The sequence below is a fragment of the Mastomys coucha genome, unplaced genomic scaffold, assembly GCF_008632895.1.
Source record: "Mastomys coucha isolate ucsf_1 unplaced genomic scaffold, UCSF_Mcou_1 pScaffold20, whole genome shotgun sequence".
Lineage (NCBI taxonomy): Eukaryota > Metazoa > Chordata > Mammalia > Rodentia > Muridae > Mastomys > Mastomys coucha.
Genome location: NW_022196903.1, coordinates 92926794 through 92953419, shown reverse-complemented (window position 1 = coordinate 92953419; position 26626 = coordinate 92926794). Strand labels below are relative to the sequence as shown.

The 26626-nt window shown below is 43.8% G+C and overlaps 1 protein-coding gene across 11 annotated transcripts in view; it reads left to right on the top strand.

Annotated features, from left to right (window-relative positions):
- Foxp1 (forkhead box P1) overlaps nt 1-26626 on the top strand; it is a 600509-nt gene that overhangs the window by 339334 nt on the left and 234549 nt on the right. The gene's annotated exons all lie outside the window — the stretch shown is intronic.

Sequence of the window (26626 nt, the reverse complement as noted above, 5' to 3'; positions counted from 1 at the left end):
ATCTTCAAAAAGAATCTTTTAATCTATGGTACAAGGCTGAGAAAGACCTGTAAGAGAACAAGACAAGTTTACTTAATCTTGACAGCCCTGGGTGTAATCGCCCTGTGCTTGTGACAAGTCAGACTCTAAGATTTATAACTCCTTAATCAAATGTCTAGAATTCTCAGGAAATGTTATCACACGACTTCCTTTCACATGACTTACAGAGAACTCAATAGACCGTTAGATAAGCTGTAGACTGAGCTGGACCTTAGAGTGATTTCACACTGACTGACATTTGGATGGTGTTGGGGAGGCTGTTTTTGGTTTTGTTCCACAGTGGTATGTGTGCAGCCACCTCCGGAGGTGGGAGTGGGGCTCTCTTTCTGCCTCTGGGGTGACACCATTGTTTGTCATGTTCTGTGGACTTTGGACAAACGTGGTTTGTGTTCTGCACCTCAAAGCCGTCCAGGAAGGCTATCCAAGGAGACAGGAGTGTGGTCCAAGTAGCTGAAGTGATTTCTGGCTCCGGGTGGTGTCGCGTGCACATGTGTGTGTAAAAGCTGCTTCGGGAAAGGCCAGTGTGATGTAAGGAGGGGACACCCTGGGCCCCTCAAGGGAGGATGACTCAAAGAGTGAGAACTGTGTCTTGCCCAAATCCCCAGCCTTCTCTTGTGGCCCAGAGGGCCAGCACCCTGAATACCACCAAGACCAAGGTGGCTCTCCCCACCCACAGCCAGACCAGGCATTTCCAACCAGCTCCACCCCAGCTGCTGAGTGATATCTTCCATGCTTTAGCTCGTAGGCCAATGTGACTAGTGGTTCTGGGCATGGTCCCTTTTCCTGGCTAGTGCCCAGACACTTTCTAACTGCACAGGGAGTCTGAGGGTATTCTACCTGGTGAGGAAAGGAAGGGAAAGTCTGAAAGGAACTGAGAGGAGGAAAGAGACAGACCAGGAGAGGACTAAGGTAACAACATACAAAGGAAGATTTGAGAAAGATAAACAGAAAGAGGAAGAGAGTTGAAACTGAGACCAAAGTGAGAGATATTCAGACACACAGAGGGGGTGAGGAAGCTGAGAGGAGAGATACAGGCAGGAAGCCCCAGGAAGCAAGAGGGACTGAGGGTGAACCCTGACATCATCCGTGCCTGCAAACACTCCTGCACAAGAGAGCAGCATCCCCAAGAATAGCATTAGTCTGGAGCTGGCAAGTAAGGCTGCAGGAATCACGAGTGAGCCACTTGTGGGAAGTCACCCTAACAAGGGAATCCTCCTATGTCAGCCAGAGAGTAGGAACTTCTCCAGTAGACTCATGGTGGGTTTGCCAGCAAGAAAGATCCTGAGATTGTTATTCCTTGAGACCCCAGAAGATGCATGTGACCACCACCACCACCGCTGCTGCCACCCAAGGACCCAGGTAATGGGAAGATTAAAAATCAGTACTTTTCTCCAAGAGTCCAAGTGCCAGGAGCTGCTCAGAGTCCTGATGTCCTGATGTTCTCAACTCCTTTCTCCCTAGTGTCCTCTAAAACTTGAGATATGACAAATCGAGCCTGTAAAGCCAGTCTTTGTTTCTGAAGTCAAAATGTTTTTTGAATCTTCCACATGACCTAAACATCTGAACAAGGCTTTTGTGAGCCATTTGGAGCTTCTCAGCCCCCTCACTGAATATTTCTTACATTCTTTTTCTGTTATTTTCAGTTGTTTCCTTCCTTCCTTCTCCCCACTTCTTGTTTTATTTACTAATTTATTGAAATGGTCTTTCTATATTGTCTAGACTAGCCTTGAAATTAATGTATAGCCCAGGATTGCCTTCAACTTGATCTCCTGCCTCAGCCCTCTAACACTGGGATTTGCACTATCAGCCAAGACAGGCTTGCCTGTCTCTCCTCAGATATGATTGGGATATTGTTTCTGGCTCCATCCTTCAAATTCTGTTCCCAACTATTAGTATTTTAGGGGAATATCCTTTTTTTTAAAGATTTATTTATTTATTTACTATATGTAAGTACACTGTAGCTGTCTTCAGACACGCCAGAAGAGAGTGTCATATGGTTGTGAGCTACCACGTGGTTGCTGGGATTTGAACTCAGGACCTTTGGAAGAGCAGTCGGTGCTCTTAACCGCTGAGCCATCTCTCCAGCCCAGGGGGATATCCTTAAACCCAGGATGGGGCAAGTAAGTAGGCTGAGACTACGAGTAAGACAAGGGGGGTGGGTGCGAGGGGAACGGTCTTCCTGGCGAAGGAAGAAATCTTTACCATACCATGAGAGGCATGCTTAACAGACAGACAAAATACCTCCAAAATATGCAAATCTGTGTTTATCATGGAGAATCCTTCAGGGAATAAATCCGAAGCATTAGCAATTGTGACTTAGTTCAGAAGTCTTCCTTGCCATTCTGCCTGTAATACTTATAAACATCAGTGTGGCTTAGAGCTTCATGTTAAAATGTTTTCTCCTGTTTCTCTCGAGTTGTTTAACATGCCTTTATTATCCGAGATGACATGATCGGAGAGAAGAAATGAATTCTCTTATCATTGCCACCTCCTTCCATAGAGAGAAGGGAACTTCATTAGTCCTTGCTGAATCAGAAGCCTTGAGTCCAGGGCCTCTTGCTGATCAGTGCAGGCTGCTCCTGAGTCGTGGCTACCAAGCAAAGGGGATTGACAGTTTAGCACTTGAGCAGCCTGGGTACTGGGTAACTCAGCAGGGCATGGCTTAGGCCTCCTCACTTTCACTTGCTGCTTTAGTGAGGGCCTCTGTCATCCAGTCTGGGTGATACAGGATGCCACAGCTCTCCCTTGGTTGTGTAGTCTGACTTTGATGTGTGCTGCCTTGGTTTTTGGAAGGCAATTGGTGTGTATTAATGACACACGGGCAGTGCCTACAAGGCTGGGTATCCCTCATTTAAAAACACAAAATCCAGGGTGCTCTAGAACTGGAGATGCAGAAAAGCATCATAACATTACCAAGGGTATATACTACCCTGGAGCTCTCATGTGATGCATCATCTGGTGAGAAGACAACTGAAGGGTATGCATGATTGGTGCTCTACCTTGAGCCCCCCTCCTAAGATAGCTTATTTTATATGTGTAGACAAAGAAACGTAAATATTAAACAATTCAGGCCTTCAACTTTTTTGATTTGGGGTAGCCTTGACCTCATTTTATTTTCATACTCATTCATTCGTTTAACAAATATGCACCCACTATTTGTTGCATGCCAGGTCCTGGCATATTTCAGTACCTTCATTGCCAAGTATTTCTAATTCCCTTAAATGTACTGTCTGTATTATCCCATTTGAATAGTTTATCACCTTGTCTGAACAAGCAATCTGGTGGCTGGGTGTGATGGAGTAGGAGTCTAAGGCAGGACTATTAATTAAGTTCAGCCGTTGAAGACTAGCCTGGGCAATATAAAGATAGAATGTCTCACAGCAATAAGAAGAGAGGACTGTGGGTAGCCCTTGGCCTCCAGTATTCATGGGTGGAGGCTCTCTTATCAACTTTATCCAATATGTTGGGTGGGGTGGTAATTCTGTTCCATTTATTTCCTACTTTGTTTATTCAGGAAATACCTACCAATTGCTTACTGTACGTCACTGCTGGGTGCTGGCCGTACTCTCTGAAGGGTTCTAGCAATTTGTCTATGCCTCGTTATTGTTTTTCTTTATGGCTTTACTTTGATGCTAGCAACCGGATGTAGATTGGAGGAGGACAGCCTGCTGCTGCCACCCTTTCCTGTCACTTAGACTTTCTGTAGCCCCGTCACTGTGTCCTTCCCCCGCCCCCCATATAGCACAGAGCCCGAGTCCACACATCTATAGCATGCCGAGCCATCTCTTTCTCGACTTTGTCTAGCCATAACTTTCTCTGCTTTACAAACTCCTGTCTTTAATCAAGCCCTAGTTCTCCCTAAGCCAGTCAGCATTACTGTCTCTCCTCTTGGCAAAATACTTAGTGTAGAGTTCTGTATGGTAGGCTTCATTTGGCAGGAGTCATGGGTTCTTCCCTTCCAGTACATACTTGTACACTTAGAGATTCTTCTCCTTCAGCACCACGGCTATCCTTAAACTTGACCATTAACCTTGAACCAAGATCCCATGACTTGACAAAACCCTATTCTCTTTCTTTTCCAATATTCTAATTAACAACCTTAGTTTCTCCCCCTCGCACTCTTCCTCTTCTTCTATTCTTTCCTGTGGGATGTTGGGAACAAGAGAATGCCTTGGACAGGTTGGCTTTGTTTTGAATTTTGTTTATAGTAGTAGCAGCATGTGGGCCACTTGCCCATTGCAGAGGGATGGTGAGGCTAGAAGGTGTGAGATAGATGCGTGAAACTGCATTCCCATGTCTGATGATGGGCCATTGCTGGTCCATGTTTGGCCCCTCCCATGCTTCACTAGCAGGCTGGCTCTCCAGTGATGACTTCGCTCTTTATTCATTATCCCCACCAGTCTCTACCAGACTCCTCCTCTAAAATCCAAAATGGAACTCAACTTTGGGCAGGAGGCACTTGAGAAACAGCATCAGTGGCCAAAGCTGGGCCAGTGCATCAGACATGACAAACAAGGATGTGAGGGGTCAGAGGTGAGGGTTAAGGGGTCCCGAGTAAGGCCTTGTACACGAGGACTTAGTTTCAGACAGTGGCATCTGTGTGAGGTGTGATGGGGAACAGTGTTACTGTTTCTGGCTACTTTCTAAGTGGTCCCTGACCTTTCCCAGTGTTCTTAATCCCAGGGATTTTAAGGAAGACTTTAGAGGGATCCAGAGAAAGAGGTTATTAGGAGGAAGGGTGGGAACTAGGTAGGCAGAAGGAGATTCCAAAAGTGCCTTTGCAGTCGGAGTCACCAGTGTGTTGCCTCCTAAGCGAGGGTGGGGAGCCAGCGGAGAGAAAGGTGGATGGAGGACAGGCTTAAGATTACAAAAAGAAGAAGACGAAGGATGAAGATAGTTGGTGTTTGATGGAGATCCCCTTTGTCTTCTCAAACCCCCAGCCCGCTGCCTGATCCTTCTCTCTGGAGACTCTCTGCCCACTTCTGTCCTCCAGATCTCTACCCTGGTTCTTCTAGATTGCAGTGGACACGTTGTATGGCTTTGATGTTCAAGGTGCTATTTGATGTGGTTATTGTGTTTGTGCTATTTGTATTTGTGTGATACTGTTCTCAGATCTTAGGTTTCTTCTTCTAAAACAATGATGGTTAATGTGTGACTTAGAAGGTAGCTATGAGGCCTGGAGTTTGCTCAGGATGTGCCATGCTTGGTGTTGCCTGTCTAACCCCTGCCCACTATGGTTTATATATCCTAAGACTCCCTCCCTAAATCTTCCCCTGCCCCCAGCTTTCTGTCTCACCCGATGGATTCATTGAACAGTCTTTTCTGTAGTGGGGACTCCCTGTCAGCTTTTGTTGTGATGTCAGCTTTTTCCTGAGAATAGTATCTCTCCTCCTTGCCTGGTGTCGTAACAGACTTGATCTTCCTTTCTTCACCTGGGTCTGAAATGTAGGAACAATTCCAGACTCACTTCCTAAAACCAGACAGACACAGATTCTCAATCCTACCTGTACAGGATCTCCCTCCCTCCCTCCCTCCACCTATCTCTCTGTCTGTCCATCTGTTTGTTCATCTATCCACCCACCCATCCATCCGTCTACTGACATTGAATTAAATGATTTATCAAGCAGCCCAATATCCTCTTAGCTATAAAACACACTCTATGGCTTTCTGTTACCATTCAAAAAACTGAAATACAGCGTAATGCAAAGAGTTCATTGTAAAACGTTCAGCTCTGTGGAAGAATGCCTCTTGCAGATAAAGCAGAGGAGGTATGCAGGGGCTTCCTGGGCTGAGCTGAGTTGTGAGATATTTAATAGGAGAGGGCTGAGAAAGCTTGTGATCCAGAGACAGAACTTCAAATTCTCTAGTAGCCACAGTAGAGAAAGTAAAAAGATTCAAATATAAATGTGTACTTCATCTGGTGTAACCAAAATATAATTATTTTGACATGTAGTAAGTAATAAAAATGCATGAAAAATCATTTTACTTTTTTTTCCTTTCAGGGGAAGCCTTGGACAAATCCTCTCAATTCAGACATTAAAATTTCATTGAAAATATTTGCTCTGATTTTAGCTTTCATATAACCACTAGTTTTCCAAGGACTGAATTGAGCATCAATTTTAAATTTTATATTTAAGCTGATTTATGTTAAACTTATACATGTATAAAATTTATTTCTACATGAATTCTAGTCGCACTTCGAATGCTTTATAGCCACACATGCCCAGTGGCTTTTGCTTTGTACAGAGCTTGAGAGCTTTGGGACATCACAATGGGAAAGAGTAATCGGAGTGATGCAGGGTCACTGAAGTATTAGAAGCAATTTAAGCATAGAATCAGATGTCGGGCAGATAGGGGTAGTTACATCCAGATTTATAAAATGGTGGAAAGATGGTCCAAAGTGGAAAGGAGTGAACAATCAGAGAAGATTGCCTCTTTCTTTCAGTGACACAGTATCTGACCAGATCAACACAAGGAAAGCAAGCTTTGTTTAGGCTCATGGTTTGGAGCTTAAGGCTGTCACGGTAGGGGAGGCCGGGTAGTAAGAAGAACTTTAGGGAGGTTGGCATATCTCAGCCACCATCGGGAAGCAGAGAGAGATGAAACGCCACGGTGCTCAGTTCAGTTTCTCCTTTACATTCAGCTCACTTTGCGATGGTGCTGCTGACAAGCAGGCTTGGGTCTTCCTGCTTTAATTAGCTCAATCTGGATCCATCCCACAGGCCTACACAGAAGTACTCTATGATTCTAGATTCTGTCAATGAAGTAGGTCACGTGGGACATACAAGAGAAGGAAGGGAGGAGGGTAGTAGGTATGATCCCTTCCCCCACAAATCCAAGTTAGAGCAGGCTGGGGGTGGTGTCTAGATGGTTGGAGAAGCAGGAGATTCACTGTGAGACCATGGATGAGCTACAGAGCTATCTAGAGGAATGTAGGGACAAGAATCTTGGAGGGTGAGTGTGGTTTAGGCAACAACTAAGATGATCAAGTCCAGGAAGACTTGGGAAGATTGAGGTCACCAGTGCTTGAGAGCCAGAGGTGACAGGTAGCAGCCTTGTGGCAGGAGGCCACATAGCTCCTCAGTTAATAAGGTTTTACTAGAACATAACTGTGCCCCTCTGTTTTCCTGATGTTTCTGCACCAGACCTAAGAAACTGGAAGAGAAGCTAGGTGGCTTACAACATAGGACATTGCTTTCTTCAGCCCTCTCCTGAAGAGTTGCTGCCTCTGCTTTAGGGTTAGGTAGGAGATCCTGCAGCATGCATAGTGGGGTCTGGTGATTAAGCATAGACAGTAGGGTTCTCACTCACAAGCGTGTGAGTCTGATTCCTGATACCCAGTGTATCAAACTAGGTGTGAGGTGTATACCTACAATCCCGGTGCTAGGGAGGCAGAAACTGGCTAATCCCTAGTTTGCCAGGTAGCCAGCCCAGCCAAATGCTGAGCCTCCAGGCTTAATGTAAGAATGTTTTCCAAAATATGTTGAGAGTGCTTGGGGAAGATGCCTTAGATTGATCAGGTGTACATACACCCCAGCACATGGACATGTGCATACACGTTCACATATACATGCGCACAAAGAATAAAGAGGAAAACCATATATCGATAGGGAGACTTCTTTCTGAAGACATAACATGAATGACAATCATTTGTTGCCAAGAGTCAAGGAAGAAAAGGGTTGAAAATCTCAACCACAGTGAACTATTGCAAGGCCCTTTGAAGTATTGGGGTGGGCATCCTCAGTCAAGCCAACTGGGTTCACAGTGGGAGAGGAACAAGCAGATACACAGCATATTCCTTTCAGGTACCTGGCAGTGGGAGGAGGGGGAGAGGGAGGCAGTAGAGAGAGGTTTGACAGTGAGGAACATTCTTTCATTCCTGCGGTACACACCAGAGGAAGGATGTGTGAGGGAAAGAGGTGGGTGTAAGAGACAGTGGAGGCAGACAGAACACCAAGGCTACTTGCCTTTTAGGACCAGGAGATATCTTCCTCATGTGTCTATGAGCTTCTTTGCTTTGGCCTTATCTTGGGTTCTTTTATTAATTAAAATGTAGAGGGAAAAACAAGAAATCAAACAAACAAATCCACAAAAGCATTCATGAAGTGAAAATGTAGCAAAAATGTAAAGCTTTAAAGCATAAAGTTGTAAGGCACCTTATACCAAAACCAAAACCAGGACTCATTGTTTTGACTCCATGATAAAAGCAGAATGTGTGTGTTGTATGTGCATGTTTGTATGTGTTGATATGAACTTACGTATTTCTGTAGAGCCCAGAACACAACTTCAGCTGCTATTCTTCTGAGTTCTCTCTACCTTGCTTTTTGAGACAAGGTCTGTCATCGGCCTGGAACTTTCCAAGCAGACTAGGCCAGCTACATAGTGAGCCCCAAAGATCTCTCTTCCTGTCTCCATCTTCCAAGCTTCAGCACATTCTTTTTTTAAAATTTATTTATTAATATATATGAACACTCTGTTGCTTACACACCAGAAGAGGGCATCGGGTCCAATTACAGATGATTGTGAACCACCATGTGGTTGCTCGGAATTGAACTCATGACCTCTGGAAGAGCAACCAGTTCTCTTAACCACTGAGCGATCTCTCTAGCCCCCACTTTAGCACATTGGGGGGGGGGGGAGGCTTTCGAGACAGGGTTTCTCTGTACAGCCCTGGCTGTCCTGGAACTCATTCTCAAGACCAGGCTGACCTCGAACTTAGAAATCCTCCTGCCTCTGCCTCCCAAGGGCTGGGAGGCATATGCTACCACTGCCCAGCTTAGCACATTCTTATAGAACATTTTTCTTGCTGCTGCACACTCCTGACATGTGGAACCAAATAGTTGTTGTAAGGACCATGCAATGCAACATGTGCTGTGGCATTGCCACTGAAGCCAGTAATACATCTCTGCTCCCAGCTGTGATAGCCACGCATGTCTTCAGTGTCATCAGGTGTTTTGAGTGTGTGGCAGAAGTCACCCTTCTTTATGTACACTGATATGGAAGGACACTTTGGTAGTCAGAATTATTCATCTAATTCTTTCTATGATTCTTGGTGTATTATTTCCTCTTACTTTAAACTTTTAATAGTTGAACCTGAAGGAGGCTACCCCAAAGACATCTTGTTCCAGGCTGTGAAAATGGAAAGTACCCATTTTGGACCACTTAACCAAGCTGCTGGTGGCTCTGCCCTAGTTCATGGAACAGTGCCAGACAGGCACTAGTGTTGGGGGATAATGGTTGATATCACTCAGCTACTGGTTTGTAAGATATTGATATCTTAACATGAAACACACTGGCCTAGACACACCTGTCTTTGGGATACCTTCCTATCCAAAAGGCAACTGTTTATGGTTCTAGAACTGTCTGAAGCTAGACAGAGCTGTCTGAAGCTGTCTAGAGCTGTTCTGGTATGAGTGCAGGTATACTCACCTGTCTGTGATTTCAATCTATCACAAAAGTGTGATAGAATTGCACTTTTATGGCAGAAAAATCAAAACCTTTCACTGGGATAGAGAAATGGCTCATTGCTTAAGAGTGGCTACTGCTCTTCTAGAAGACCTGAGTGGCTACTGCTCTTCTAGAAGACCTGAGTTCAATTTCCAGCACCCCTCCTAGAGGCTCGCAGCTGCCTCTAACTACAACTCAGGAGGCTCTACGGCCTCCACAGGCAATGCATTGATGTGCCCAAACCCACACACAGACACATAACACTTTTTTAAAGTTTCACTATGCAGAGGGGTCATACCATGTGTAAATGTCTTCTCTAATGTTTGTGGGTCTGTGGAAAGCCTCTGAGTGGGACATTGGAGGGCTGCTCAGTAGGCCTTAGACACATGTAGATTGCCATTTAGTGTGGCAGACCCTCATCACCTCTTGGTCAGGTAGAAGTTTTCAGCAGTTAGAGTTGGGTCATGGGCACTATTCAGTTCCTGTCCAGTGTTCCTGTGTGTGGACACCTGGTAGATGCCCTCATGATTAATCCTTGATATCTATACTCTAAGTGCAAGGAGCTAATTCTCCTTGCAGTTAGTGGACTTCAACCAACTTTGGACACAAAAAAGAAATGCTACTGAAATGACAAAGATTTAAGATTATGAGGCTTCAAATGATAACCTGAAGATTCCTTTGAACAAGGTTGGTTTGCTGTGCTCCACAGTTATTCCTTTAACTGCACCATAATAAGTTAGTCCTAGCTCTATCCACCCAGTTGTTAGAAGAAAGAAAAACAGATCACATCGATGCTGCCCTCCTCTCTCAGCCAGGAGACGGCATGAAAAACTTGCTTTTAAAAGGGGTTGGTGAGAGCCCAGTCCTAGGTTCATTTTATGATGAGATGGGGTGTTTTGTGCCTGAGTATTTCCCAGTGGCCTCCCAGAGGGCTTGGTTTTATGGGCTAGTAATCATCGACGTGATTTATTGAGCGCCTACTGCATGCAAGGCACTTTACATACATTACCTTTGTGCTTTCAAAGACCGTGCATTTTTCACAGTAGCACTTATCTCCATTTGAGTCTCCACTTCTGTGTGTGGCTAATTGATTAATGCCGGTCTTCTCTATTAGGTCCTCACCTCCGTGTTGATGGGACCCTATTGATTTTTGTTCCCCACTGTTGCCCCAACACTTACGCCAGCCTTGACATGACTGGACACAAAATAACTATTTGGTAGAAGAACTACCAAAGATACATAGGAGTATGACTCCAGAACTAAAGAACGGGGAAAATAGAATGGTTGGTTGGTTGGTTGGTTGGTTGGTTGGTTGGTTGGGAGGAAGAGCTGAGAGTATAACCTAAGTAAGTTAACACTCCTTTTCAGCATGTCTATCACCCCAAAGTGTGTGTGTGTGTGTGTGTGTGAGTGTGTGTGTGTTTGAGAGAGAGACACACACAAATCTCATTGGTTCTCATTCTGTAAGGCTAAGATGGTCCTAGAACATGCTTCGTCCTTGTTGCTAGTGACACAACTTGGTGCTGTCATCCTCACAAGCTGCAGGTAACAGTAGAAAAGCTGATAACTTCCTGTCTGGTGGAGGCAAGAGAATCTCTGTCAGGAAGCCCCTGCAGGAGACATGTCCCTTGCACCTGCACTGGTTGACAAAGGGTGAATACCTAGGCTCTTTTTAGGCAGTCCCTCCAGGGGCTAAGATCTTTGGATCTTTGATGGGTCTTCCTGTGGTATTGATACTCTTTGCGGTAGTGATACTTATTGTCTGTGTTACAGGAGAGGAAACTTCTGGTTATAACTCTGATTCAGGAGTCAGATTAACAGTTTTTTTTTTTTCTGATATCCTATGTCATCCCCCCCCCCTTGTCGTATTTATCCCGTAAGTGCCAAAACTGCAGCTTGGAACGTCTCCTCGGCTGTTAAACAGATCACAGAATCCTGCTGAGAATCAGCTCATCAGACAGCAGCCTTTCCTATGCTCAGCTGTGAGGCCAGGCCATCCAGTGTTCTAGCAGCCAGAGTGTGAAGAGAAGCTGCCATTCTCATTCTCATGCCTGCCCTCTCTATCTAACCTGGGCCTTAAGCTCTTCCTTACAGGCTGGCATGCCTATGATACCCTAGGGAAAGCAGGATTTATATTCTTTGCAGTAGCCTCCCTGGTCAACCACTGTCCCCCAGCTCCTGGGGATGGGGACAGGTTCAGCCTTTGGCCTCTTTGTTAGGTTGAATAGAGAACTCCATGCCTATTGCTTACCTAGGCTAGGTAGCACCACTGAGAGAAACATATTCCTGAAAAGGGACCTCCAACTGCTGCGTTGGTTGTGCCTCATACAGAAGGAGAGAATATCTGATTCCCTGATCCATCCCCACAGCCCTTTGTTACCAGCTCTTGTATGCTTCCCAGATTCCTTGTGAACTACAGGCCTTCCTCTTTGGATTTTTGACTTCTAGACTTGTTCATTCTCAGTTCTTTGAAGTGAGTAGAACCTGACATCTTCCTATGCCTGGCTGGGACATAATGCCGTCATTTTTGTGTGTATTTAAGATTTGAATATATACTTGAGTATGTGCCATTCTGATTGTACAGCTGTAAGAAAACATGAAAGAACCGCATTAGAAAAGACGTGTTTGAGTGAAAACCTCTCAGTTGCTTCCCTTTACAGGGCTCAGCTGTGCCCAACCTGATCATGAAGTTGCTTTAATGAGATGAGGATTTCTGAGCTAAAAGCATCATTATATTATTGAAATCACACAAAGTGAATTGGCAGGTAGCTGTTGTTCATCCCGACACCACTTATTGAAGAGCCTCCCCTAGTTTTTCTCTTCATTGGGGCAAACAAGGCACAGAGAGTGAGGGTGACAGATGAGAAATACAGGACAGATGGAATTTTCTTAAAGTGCACCACGTGTTTTCACATCTGTCTCTTCTCTACATGGTTCCTCCCTCTAAGTTTTAGTTTTCATTTGTTTGGCTGTGGTGTTTTTTGGAGGGTGGGGAGGAGGGGGTTGGAGGGCTTGGTATCTCTAAACTTTTTACCTATGCCTTTGGCTTTCCAAAATGTAATGGTTAAAAAGTCCAGATATAGGAAACCAAAGATACAAAAGAGGGCTTATATTCTGCCTTTTCTTTTATATATATGTATAAGAAAAATCATTCTCATTTTGTAATGTGTTCGCATCATGGTCATTGTTCTCATAAAACCTACTGTATTTTAAGAAATGATACAATCTATGAAGCATTTCCCATTATGTAGACACCATGTCTTTAAATTATAGCAATTTCTTAAGATTTTAAGGCAAAATGAGCTCTTAGAAGTGTGATTAATGGCAGGGAATGAGGCTAATGCTGGGTCAACAGTGGCACTCCATTACAAAGAAGGTTGGGCTAATAAAAGCATCCATCTTTTGGACCAATAAAGCATTTGAATGATATGCTTATGGTTCTTATCATATCATACTCACTTGGTATTGAATAAACTCTGAACTTGCATTGTGGAAAGGCCACAAGCCTGAAGTGGCTAATGCCCTGGCTCCTTGCTGGAGTCAGAAGAGGTGAAGATGTGAGAGAGGCCCAGTGCAGGAGCTGTTGATGGGATGTTTAACATGTCTCCATGCACAACACAGCCCAGGAGCCCCATCAGGTTTGAGACAATCAAAGAAAATCTTATTTCTCTGTTGATTATTTTCCTATTAGTACAAGTGTACTCTGTAGGTCCTTAATACTTCAAGTGACATTTTTAGCAAGATCCAGAGTGACGGATTCATCCTAGATTCTCTTAAGTCCTCTGTGTCTCCTCTGGTTCCAGTGTGTGCCCCAATACATAAGCTTGCATTGTTCACTTGGGATTTGCAGAGAATTTTAGGTGGCTCCTGAATGATTCATAAGTGCTCAATATTGTGGTTTGATACAAAAAACAGTCTAATTTTCAAATATATCATATATATATATATATATATATATATACACACACACATACACACACATACACTCAAATATTTTGTGTGAGTTAGTGTGAGTGTATGTGGGCATTTGCAACCCATGGTGAACATGGTGAAGGTCAGAGTACAACTTAAAGATAGTCAGTTCTCTTCTACTCTGTGGGTCCTAGGGATGGAACTTAAGTCCCCAGGTTTGGTGGCAACCGCTTTACTCCCCAAGCCATCTTGCTTGCCCATTTTCAGATATCTTTAAATCCTTCTGACAAAGCCAGAGAGAGCATCTGGCAGTGTATCTCCAATGTGTCTTTACCAAGTATCAGCACTGATACTTGTATTTTGAATTGATACTTGTATTGATACAGGTACTGAACAAAGGAAGGCTGTGGTTCTCACTCAGAGAACAGGGGCTCTCAGTTGATTTGTGTCCCCTTAGTTGGCTTTGGTACTTATGTTCCAAACTCTGTCTTGTATGGAGGGTTCCATGTTGCCTTTTCCTTTGAAGAAGTTACACAAAATTTCCCCTGAAGAGACATTTGTTTATCAAATGTGAGCCATATTTTAAAATAGCAGAGAGTAGGTGTGGATGGAAATGTTGGAGGGGGGTGGGGAATTAGGCTTGGGGAACTGGCCCTAGTGTCTGCTCAGATATCACTTGAGAGTCTCAGAGAGTCTCAGCTTTCTCATCCCAGAAAGAATTTGTGAGAACCAGATTTTCCAATCTCAAGTCCACTTGGTGTCTCTTGAAACTGTAAAGAACTGAATGAAGAGCTGTTACTAAAGAACTTGGTGTCCATAGAAAATAAACTAAGTAAACTGAGCCTTTGAAAGGAAACTTTACAGTGGTTCTCTTCAGGTGTGGCGACATATAGGATGACTCCGGATGGCTGATTTTTGTCTTCCCTCTGGTCACCTTCACCTCCTTCAACTAGTGACTACATACATGGCTTCACCTTTGCCTTACAAAGAAAAGCCAGGGTTCAATCATTGGCCTTTTGTCCAAGGAGCTTGGTGACAATGCCTTCAGCTGCCATTTGGAATTTCACACTGTGCTTGTCCTGCTTTATTGATATCTGATTAGTTCATCCTAGCTTCAGGCAGGAGAGAGAGGGAGGAAGAGGGAGAGAAGGGATGGGGGGGGGAGGGATGGGCGAGTGGTTTTGGGGGAATGGGGGAAAGGGTTCAAGGACAGATAGCAGCCACTGTTGCCTGAGGCAGAAGGAAGGAAGGCCAGTGTGGCTTTTGTCTTTCTTACTAGGACATCAGGTCAAGCACTTTGCTCTGCATCGCTTCCTTGTCATGCTGACCACATCCATGGTGGAGAGAGCCTGGAATGTGGGAACGTTCTGTTCCCAGCACTGGAGGAAGAACCTCTGCCGTGTGCTTGCTTGCGTCATCTCTTAGTTGAGCAAGCTGGGCTTGCCTTCTCTAGGTAGTAGAGCGGCTCCTGTCCTACAGGTCTTCTCCAGGCACAGCAGAGGCGTTTCAGGGTGCTGATCAGTCCTTGAGCCACAAACTTTGGTACTAGGAGGCTCTGAATGCTGAGTGGGAAATTCTTCCCCAAGCAGGGAGCACGGAGGCCTTCTTGGCTGTGTTGATTTGGGAAAAGAAGGCTGTGAGCAGAGGACACTGGAAACAAACCACAGCACAAAACAAAACAAAAACACCAGAGAAAACACTGGAGATGCTTTGTAACTTTAAGTTTGCAGAACAGAGATTAGATAATTGAAGCAAGAGCCAGCAAAGGCTGAGATTTCACAGTGGCCTGAAGGTTGGTGGTGTGGGTGTGGGTGAGCCAACAAAGTTTTTCATTACCCTATTTGAGACAGAAACAAAAAGGCAAATAATGTCATGGTGAATAATGTCATTGTCAGACTCCTGGGGTGTATCTCTTTTTAAAAAAAAAAATGTTGGTTTTTTTTTTTTTTTACTTTGAAATTTTGCTTTGGATAACCAGCAGACAGTGTTTTGCCATATTTTATACTAGCAGAATGCAGAATTGTAAAAATTAATTAACTGGTTGTAAGTGTAAGATGTTAGATGCATTACCAAACTGTTTTTCAGTATGTTTTGCTTATTAGATGTTAAGTAACAGAGGGATCTTCTTCACACGCACCAAAATTAAGTAGTTTAATGATATTATGCTATCTGTAAAATAAGTTCAAACTAATGCTTTCACTGTAGATTGAATCCCTAAATATAGCATTTCTGATAAGGTGCAATAACGTCCTTCTAACTTGAAGTCAGCTAGCTATGTATGGCAGTTTACCTGGGAAGTGAATCTTTGGAGATTAAATATTTCTTCTTAACGGACATGGAGAATTAAATCACTCTGGCTTTTGCAAAGATACAGTTTGTTCCTTTAATCTCTGTTCCTGGGCAGAGTAAGGTACCATCAACTGACTGACTCTTTCTATCATTTGTTGTTTCTTAAGGACACTATCTTCATGTGGCATTGTTTGAATTTTGCAGAGTCCATGGGGGTTCTACCCCCAATGTATCTATTGGCCTGGTGGGTTTACAAAACCTTTGCATTTGGAGGGAGAAAGCATCAGAGTTTCCCTTCTGGAAGAAACACCCAGAACCAGGATCTATGTTTGACCTTGTATTTCATTGATAAAAGAAGATGAGGCCAGGAGATGAGCTCAGAGCTACTGAAGCACGCAGACTCCACAGGCCTTTTCAAAGCCAAGTCTAGATCCAGCCCCAGCATCTTACCCCAAGTAAGCCCTTGTGTTGAGGGAGTGCATGTCCTTGAGTATTTTCTTCTCTCAAAGCTCAAGGTAATGTCTCCAGGAAGGAGTTAAGCAGATTCTACTTGCTTCACCCTGGCTTCCGTGATGAGTAATGGCGGTTGGTAACAGCAAATCATTGTTTATCCACAAACATGGCATTGTGCAAACAAGCAGGCTGAGTCTCCAACCAGTTGGATTTCCTGGTGGTCAGCAGCTGATCCTTGCAACTTACAACCTTCCTGGCTCTCTAAATGTCAGAAGAATGAGGGCTGTGTATCTTGCCTCCTTCCCAGTTGTTTACCCTCCAATGCATTTGCCTCCGTACCTCGACCTTGATTCTGGCAAAGCTGCCCCTTCCTCCTCCCTGGTTCTGTTTGCTTTGCCCTGCCCCTGGTGTCACCTATGAAATCTGTTGATTATTCCACCTGGTTAATGTTAAATTGCTCTGGTAAGATGATGTGTTTGTTCATAAACACAAATGCTGGGCCCCCTGTTTACTGTACCCATGGCAGCAATCGTTATTAAATAAATATTGCTTTGTTTGCGGGTGGAAGCAGCAGTTTATCCTGTAAGGTCTGTTTAAAAAGAAGAAGGAAAAAAAAATACACCGCACACAAATACACACATACAAGACTTAAATGCTAGAATTTCGATAAAGAAAGAAAAGGGGAGCCTGTCCCTGGAATGCGGTTGAAAGCGCCTAGGTTTGCTTTTCTTATCTCTTGCTTGGATGAAGGGGCCGGAGAGATTAGCGACTTGTTTGGCTTTTCTAAGAGATTTCCTTAGTGTAATGATATCTATGCAGTTGTTTGCTTTCTTCAGGAGAGGGGCGAGATCTCCTGAAAGGCCACCAGCTCAGTCACAGAGCATCAGATGGCTATGCAATTCTTTGTGGAACAAACAAGGACCTAGAAAGTGTAGGGAGGAAGGGCCTGGACTATGAACGAAAGGAGACGCTGGAAGGTACAGCCCTTGGGCTTCATTTCGCTTGTCTCTGTCTGCTGTGCTGTGATGTGGGGTTGGTGTGATCTGGGCTGTTAAGTGTGTTTTCTGGGAGGTCTGAGAAGTGGGGGTTAACTTTGACCTAACCTGAAAGGGTCTACTGTGGCAGAACTATGAGGGAGCTACACTTTGAATGTGTATTTTACATATTTTAAATGATCGATGCTTCACTCTAACGTGTCTTTCTTATCTGTTTCGTTTGAAGCTGGGTTTATGCCTTATGCCATTTCTAGTTCAGTAAAGCAAGCCTTGGCGTCTCTTAATCTGGCTTTGGTTGCGTGTGACTCTTGTCCCTTTACCAACAAGAACGTCTTTGGATAAGACGACTCGTCTATTTGGTGTTTTGTATACAGCAGAGAAAACTCAGCTCTCATCATCTTTGTTGTTGGATTTTTTTTTAAAAAAAAAAATATTATTTGTTATTGTTTCCAAATTCGCCTTCCTTCTAATACTAAATTGAACTTCACAACACTTGGCTGAGTTAGAAATCGCAGGCTAGAGCTAGGGTGGAGGGAGAGGTGCTTCTGACCTTCAGTGGCAAAATGGTGTCTTTTATTTCAGAGAAACTAATCTGTTTCAGAGCAACTTCTGGGAGCAAGATATATCTGTGTGTCTATTAGAGTTTTTGAAGGATAAAATTAAATAATTGTTCCTTTCACATAGCAGAGAGACGCACAAGCCACGAGGTCTTGATGACCTCCATTCACTGTGTTGCCTTGTTGCTGTGAGCATATTGTCACTCTGGTCACCTGAGTGGTTAGAGGCTACAGGCGAGGAGGCAGACACGTGAAGTGTGTCGTTGAACCTGCCACTCAGGGGACGTTATAGACCTGGCCGTGTGTACATTAAATTATGTGAAATATGGAAATGGGGAAAATACCCTTCTCTGAACTGGTGGCCGCTTTATTCTGCTGGGTCTTTTATGAGAGAGCTTAGCTATGTGCAGGTTCTAATGATTAAAGTTCACCGGCAGGCTTTGTTAGTGCTCCATCTTAAAACCTATTTTCTTGGGTGGAAATGTGTTTTAACTGTGCTCTCCTGAGCGAGCACCTGGCCCCTTCACACCTAACCTTCAGCAGCTTCCTTGAGGCAGAGCAAACAGCCTACCCTGGGTTGGCAAAGGTCCCCTTCATTCTCATTTAATGACGTGAGCAAGGGCGGATCAATGTGCCAGGGAGTGGACCCATTCTCTCCACTCATTTCTAGTATTTTGTTCCAACTGGGGCCTTTCTTGCCAACATTCTGCTTACCATTGCTGTGATAATAAGACCTCACTCACTTCCTGCCCACTAGCAGACAAGAGGGCAGATCAACTGGAGTCGAGCATCTCAAACTCTAAGCTAGAAGTAGGCAGTTTTCAGAGGTACATGTAGGGGGTTGGGTGTGGATGGGGGTTTGTGGCCTGAACTTGATGGTGGCTTATCAAGACTACATTGTCCTGAAAGCTTGTGTATGGTGGCTCTCACCTGCACTGCTGACAGGGTATGGGAGTCAGAAATCCTTTCTCCTTGGACATGTGAAGTTTCTTGTTTTCACACTGAAAGCCTGCTGGAGAAGAGAAACCTTGTCTTTGTTAGGACACTTATTTTATTGTCAACCTATTCTGCCAACTCAATTCTACGTCATAGGTTACAGAGGAAGTTAAACATCCTGTTCTCTGCCATTCCAGTCCATCTGAATTGTCCTTATGTGTAGCAGATGCTCACAGCCATGAGATAGACTTAAACCCTCTTCCCCAGATGACTATCTTGAATTTCTGATGAATAAGACAGTCCTAACTGACTACTTGGGGTGTGGGGACAAAAGCTCCTCATTCCAGCATTTGTGAGAATGAGGCAGAAAAATGGTGAGTTCAAGGCTAGCTGGATTGCCTAATAAGACCTTGACTTAGGAGTCTAAAGGTTGAGGATATATCTTAAAGACAGTATTTTTTAGCATGTACAAAGTCATACATTTGATTCCTAGTCACAACCAAAAAGGAAGGGGAGAAAATAAGACAGTGATTTAATAATAAACTGATTTATCAATAGCAGGTTACCCCTTCTGAAGAGTTACAGAAAATACGTCATTTTTAAAAGTAGGTGTATATAGTTGATGGCTAGAATTGATGTCACTTCTATCTAATCAAGACTTGGGTTTTTAGCCATATATTACATATAATGTAGCAATTATCTATCAGATCTCTATTATGTCAAAGGAGTACTTGTTTTTAAAGTTTTGTTTTTGTTTTTGTTTTTAATTCATGAAGGAGGGAAGGGGAAAGATGTGTGTGCACTTCTATGCATTCCAGTGTGAGAGGCCAGAGGACAACTTATCAGGAACACCGTCCGTCTAATTTTAAGACAGAGGCTCCTTGTTCCTAGAGGTCTCACCTAATTGGCTGGCTAAGCCCAAGGGATCTGCCTGCCTCCATCTCTCCAGCACTAGGATTACGAGTGTATCCTCCTATGCCAAGCTTCATTATGGATTCTAGAGACTGAGCTCAGATCTTGCTTACAAGGCAGTCAGTTTATTAACGGAGCCATCTTTCTACTCCAGAATAGAAACATCTTAGTTGGAGCCATCTCTCCCTCCACTTAATTAATAGATATAAACTGATTCAGTTGGTAAGCACAAGCTGGTTTCTATGAAAATTTTTTTCCCTACTCCGAAGCATAGGAAGGTAGGGAAATCACCAAATCACAAAGGCCATTCTGAGAACTGCAGCTAGTGTTCTCAGTCTCAAGATCCTGAATGTCCCACACCTGACCATGGAGACTCATCCATTGTGTGCCTGTACCTGCACCCATCATGAACCCAACTCTCCTTGCCCTTGGAGAGCTGGTGCATGAAGTCTACAATACCCATGTCTGTTCAGGGGCACCTATGACGACCCTAGCCTTGCCTGTCCCACCCTCAACAAGAGGTCACATTTGTTTTGTTTTTGTTTGGGGCATGCGTTTGACAGTTGCATTCCCCCTGAGCTTTTACCAAAAAATCCCAGATTTTCACAAGATAGATGGAGACCTCTACAGTGCATGATAAAGTTGATAATACATAAATCATTTTTAACAACAGGTAATATGCATAATTTACGGTGTTACCGTGCTATCTTTTGATATTTATGATGGATAATGCTCAGTTTTTGCCCTCATATTACTGCTTTAAATTATACCACAAGAAAATTAATGAGAAAGTAGATTTATGGGTTTCATTTGTTTGTCAATTCGGAAATTAATTGGGTGTTAATTTTAGCCGTCCCTCATCAGACCCAGAGTTTAGTACGTGTGCATTACTTTGCATTCATTGTAGCCTACCTCCCATTTACTGTGGGTCACTAGCTTTGCATACATTAAAATAGCCCTGCGGCTCATTCCCTTGATTACTTTTTGAACTGCCATGCATTAGAAAATTTACGCCTTTCTGTTATAATTATGAAAATTTGATATTGGAAGGTAGTGTCTTCAGCACCCCGACTTCACTTCCTGGACTTGCACTTGGGTGGTCTGTCTCTCCATGAAGTAGGATCTGTGGGGGCTGCGGACAGACAAAGATTGCTATCCAAAGGGTTCATTAATGCATGGCTTGTCAGAGTCACCTCAGAAGAGCAATGATCGACTGCTGTCATTCACTCTTCCTTGTGTTTGGCTTGTTCTCCTCAACCACTTCTTTTTCTGTATTTTACTTTTTCTACTTCTAGAGAGGGACTTCATATTGTGTGAGCAGTCGCTGCTAGGGCTCTCCTGTCTTCATCCTCACCCCTGAATATGGCCCCTACTGCTGCCCATTTCCTGTCCTCACTGCTGCCTGCTTCAGTGTCACCAAGTCAGGTGCCATGCTTCATGATGAGCCCTGTGGCATCCCCAGTCCCACAAGGCCTCCATTGAAGAGGCCCTGACTTCCATCTCGGCTGTTCCCATTGCCTCTCTTTTGCAAGGGAGCAACTCACGAGTGGTTACAGGGTGGGGCTTATTTGATGTCCTAAGCCACCCCACCATGTAACTGCACCTTGCTCCTTGAAACTCCTTTGTTTGTCTTCTGTTACCATGTAAACTTTGTGTGCATTGTACAGGAGCCAGTTGTTTGCTCAGTGAGACCCTGAAAGAAGCACACACACTTGTTTTTTTTTAAATCTTACTTTAGATAGTGTGTTGATATTTTTTCCCCTCTGAACAATAGATTCAAGATTATGAAAGATTTTGTAATTAAAAAGTCCAGAACCAAAGCTAATGCACTGTCCTCTTGGTTTGCTAATGTCTAAAGTGTTAAGAAAGAGATGAGAAAGCAAAAGAGACATGTTTACTATTTCTAGAATCCTAACACTCTTGGTCCCTCCCTCCTTCCTTTTTTCCCTCCCTCCTTCCCTCCCTTCCTCCCTGCTTCTCTCTTTCCTCCCTCATGCTCTCCCTCCCTCCCTCCTTCCCTCCTAGCTTTTGTTTTCAACCTTGATTGAAGTCTACAATCCCTACATTCTCTGCATAGGATGTGAGTGAGGAAGGGGGTGGACCTTTCACAGGGCTAGAGATGGCCATGCGTAGTTGCTCTGCTCACTGGATACATAGTTCCTCTGTTCACTGTCCTGGAAGTTGCGTTGCCCTTAACCTCACTTCTTCCACAGCAGTAGAGACATAGTCTACAAAACTCTGTTTGGTTTAATTTACACATCCCTTTGTGAACAGACCAAGTTCTTTAAGGGCATTTATTCTGCTTCATATAAATAATTGATCAGCCAAGTTAATTTACTTCTGCCTGACTTGGTCAACCTTAATTAACTGCCCTGGAATCAAGACCGAACTTTTTGTTAGCTTAAAATCTTTCACAAGCGTGATAACAAAGGCTTTATTTTTTTCTAAATTTTCAGCAACGACACTGTAACCAAGGAAATAATCATAATAATAAAGCTGTGTTTTAATTTACTATAAATATGTTGGCCTGGACATTTGAATTTTCCAGAAGGTTTCCACAGAGGAGCTATGTTGGCAACAACAATAAATAAGCATGTGAGACCCAGTTCTCCATATTTTTTAAAGTCCTGTAAAGAAAAACAAATCAAAACAAAACAAAAAACCAAAACCAAACCAAAGTGAACCTTGAAATTAGTATCTCTGACATATCTCTAAGCAAGGCGGGCAGAGTGTGGTCTGGGTTTCCTTCTGTCTCTGACAGCCATGGCGTGGAGTGTCAGTCCTGTAGGACTGCAATGTATGGGCAATCAGATGCTTGGGCAGCTCATGGCCCTGGTTAGAAGGCATCGGGGGAAACTGAGGAAAGGCTCGGGTAAGAGGTGGCTGAAGCCTCCAGAGACAAGCTCCTCAAATCCAAACACCCCAGACACCTTAATAGAACGTGTCCTGCTTTCAGCTCATAGTGCTGGAAGGGGATTCTTTGGTGCAAGGGACAGTCCCGGAGAGGAGGAGCAGAAGTTGAGCAAACAAAGGCCTTGGGACAAACCCCCTCTAAGAAAAGAGAAAGCAGAGAAGATCATGCTTCACCCAGGCCTATGCTTGCTTCCCACTGACACGGTGGGAAGTCAGTAGGAAAAGACAGAGTTGCTTCCTAAAACATGTGGCCCTTTCCCTCTGTGTATTTTAGGACCTTCCCTTTTCCCACCTCCCACCCTCTTGCCTTTGCTGAAATTCAGTTTTTCCTGGTCAATGTACTCATTTGTCACTTAGCCAGGGCCTCTCTGAAGGAAGAAGTGTTGGTCATCTCCAAAATGGAGAGCCTCCACGGCTTCATCTGTCTCCTACTCTGAGCAGTAGTTTTCTTGTCTCTGAAATGGGGATAACATTTATCTCTCTCCTGGACACTTGGGAGTTTGAGATGTAAATGTATCAGAGGGTTTTATGTGGAGATCTAAAAGCTTATTAAATGGCCTGAAATGTTTGATAGAAACACCATGGTCCAGACAGTGTCAGAGATACTTAGACACTTAGTCTTTCATTTTTCTACATGTCCATTTCACAAAGCCTCCAATTGATGTTGTACCTTTTAGAAAATTAAGAGTCCTCCAGCCCATGTACTCTAGTTAACACTTGGCTGAGGACATCCTGAGACTAAAATAATTCTTTATACGGTTTTAGTCCCAAACCGTGTGCTCTCTCACAAACCCACTTCATGAGCCAAGTTCCTTGGCTGCAGGCCTGCCTAACTTGTCCTGGAGAACTTAGCGGCCTGTTTTGGAGCTGCACAAAGCAAAGGAGACACTTCTCTTTCAACTGCACCAGAGGTGGCTCTGCCATGGTGATGTCAGCCGAGGAAACTAAAACAGAGGCAAGCTTTTAGATACCTGTTCTCTGGTCCCAGATCCCCAAGATCACGAGGTTTGAAGGCAGCACATGCACAGCTCTGTTCCATAAAGACTGTCTAAGGACAGATGAGGCATACTCAGAAAGGCAGTTTGCAGTGAGATGGCTCAGCAGTTAGGGCTATGGGCTACTCTTCCAGAGGCCCAGGATTCCGTTCCCCATATGCATATAGTGACTAGCCATCCAGACTTCAGTTCTAGGAGGTTCTCCAGCCCTCTTCTGGCCTCCTTGGGTTCCAGGCACATACATGGTACATACTCGTAGATATAAGCAAAACATTCTTTGAATTTTTAAAACATGAAAATATATCTTTTTAAAAAAATCTTAAAAGGAATTTTTCTGTCCTGTGAGTCTACTCTTTGGTATAGGCAGACTTGCCAGAAAGTGGGAAACATTTGTTTTATTTAGATATCTTTTCTTTTTTGTAACTAATAATAAAATGGATGTTATTGCCGACTACCCTGAGATATCTGTCTGTTCCCTTATCACTGCCGTATTGGGGGTTAACTTAGGACTAATTGCCTACAAGGTGCCTGCTGTACCACTGAGCTATATCCCAGCAGAAACCTATTCTCTTATGCACGTAAATATACAAATGGGCAAGTGTATGGTATAGAAAGCAAAGCACTAAGTAAAACTCCTAGGCTTGAACACATTTGAGAAAGAGAAATATTTTCATGTTACTGGTCTTTTGTTGCCTGTTCTGTATCCTTTTGGGCTGTTGTTTTATTTTCTTGGGGTTTGTTTTGATTTGTTCCATTTTGATAGATTCTTTCCATGGTGGGAGGTAAGGAGCCACAGGCAGTTTCTAAAGGACAGTAGTCACTAGAAGATCTGGCCCAAAGACAAGAGGAGACCCTCTGTTGCTTCTCATATTGTTTCATACCTGTTAACACCAAAGGCTATTCTTGATAAACTCCAGAATCGGATTGACTAAGAAATCTGTCTTTGGTTTCTTATAGTCTGCCTCGTAGCTGCAGTTGACTATGAACTGGAGGCAGATGAAATGGCAATCTTTAAATGGACATTTGTCCCTTAGGTTTTCCGGCAAGTTACAGAGAACAGACTTCTCTGTTAGTCGTTAACAGAAGCACCGCCTCCTCCAGGGGTGTCTAGAATGCTTCAGTTTCCGTGTGGTTGTGTATCTAGTGCAGTGGGAACGAAATAGGTGGTCCTACGTAAGGGTGATTTGAATGAAATGGGTTTTGTTTTGTCTGGCATCGGGAATTCACATTAAAGTCTTCATTAGTTAAGCGTTTCTCAGCTTTGATGTTTGAACTGACTGCTTCCTTTGGTGACTACTATTTTTCCTTCCCACATCCTAGTCTGTGAACTTGGCTTGTCACCCTGTACCTCAGCCTTCAGAAAACATGCAGTGAGTGAGAGATATGAAAGCAGAGTGTCTCCCGTCCTGTGCAGGCCATAGCTAGCCATGGCACTGCTGGCCATGAAATTAACTCACGAGGCCTTCCCCAGCCCCCTTCTCTTTAAAGTTTACCTGCGTTGAAGGCTAGGCATGGGTGGAGGAACATGCATACCACTGCGACTCTTGGGAGATCAGATGCCAACCCTAGCCATTTCACCTTGTTTAGGACAGGGTTTCTCTGCTGTTGCACAAGCCTGACTACCTGACACATATGCCCCTGAAGATTTCCCTACCTCCAGATCCCATTTACTGACAGATGGATGCTCATACTAATGAATCCAGCTCTTCCTTGGCTCTGAGGACCTGAACTCAGGAACCGGGCTTATGTAGCCAGTGCTTTGGATGGATACATTGAGCCTTCTCCCCATCCCAAGCTTCAGTTTCCTTGTCTATGAAGTAGAACTGATGATTACTATTGGCAGCCATGGAACATGCAGGAATCACCTGCGTGATGGAGAGTCTAGCTCAATGCTGCTGATCAGAGGCTGTGTTTTGTCCTGGATAAGGGACCTAAACTGGCTCCCCAAGCTAATGATTTTTGTGCTCAAGAGAGTAACAAGAATTAAGTAGTATAATTAGTGTTAGGTGTTGTCTTTGCCTATAAGACCAGCACCTGGGAGACTGAGGCAGAAGGATTTTGAGTTCAAGGCTAACCTGGGCTTTAACTTAAGAGTCCTATCTCCAAAAGGCTGGGATGAGATACCACAAAACAAAACAAAACAAAACACTGAAACATAAAAGGAGATAACAGACTTTTCTCTATTTATTTTCCACTCTCTCTCCCTCTCTCTATATTTTTTCTAGTAGACATTTTAGTACTTTCATTTTTTTTAATTAATTTACTTTCTGGCAATACGAATGAGTGAACCCAATATTCCATATATGTTAGGCAAACGTCCTCTCACTGAGCTGTATCCCAAGCCACATGTTTAGCACTTTAAAATGTTGACCTTTCCTGTGGTCTACCTAGCCAACACTTCTCTCCAACATTAAGAGTCTGTACGATAACCCTGAAACATCAGCCCTTACACCTACCCTGGAGACCATCATCCACCAGGGGAAAAATTAGCACAGAATGCGCTTTCTCACCAACAATGGTTATAGTCTGAATTCATTCAGTGTCTGAAAAATGGGAAGTTCTTTTTGCCACCGTCTTTTTAGCAGTGGCCTATCTTATAGGAACGGCCGATTTCTAACTGCCCAGATGGTATCAAGGGTTTAGAATCCTTAAAACGTGTTCGGTGTTTGGCTGCAGCATTTCAGCACCAATTCCCTTATAGGGTCTTGTCATGATGGGTCATGTGTCACTTGAGAGACTGAGGTTAGAGAATATTTCTTAGAGGATGTTGCGTTGCCACAGAGCTTCTGGACCTGATAATATTTAAATTTATACTTGTATGATGACCTCAAGTGTTTCCTTTGTAGCAAAATATCTGAACCCCATCAGAGAAATTGGCTCCTAAATTATGCTTGGATCACCTGAACCTTTCTATTTTCCCTAAGAGGGAAGAAATTTTATTTTTGAGGCCATACTAGTCCTTGAATTGAATGACAGTCCCTTAGTCCTAAAGTAGGAGATCGGTCTACTCATGTGGAAGAAGGGGGTAAAGAAGAATGAGAACTGCTCACATGTTTGGCAACAAGTAACAGCAGAACTCCTTTCATTCTGAACAGCAAGTGTTTTAACAGCTCTCTCTCTCCCTCTCCCTCTCTCCCTCTCTCCCTCTCTCCCTCTCTCCCTCTCTCCCTCTCTCCCT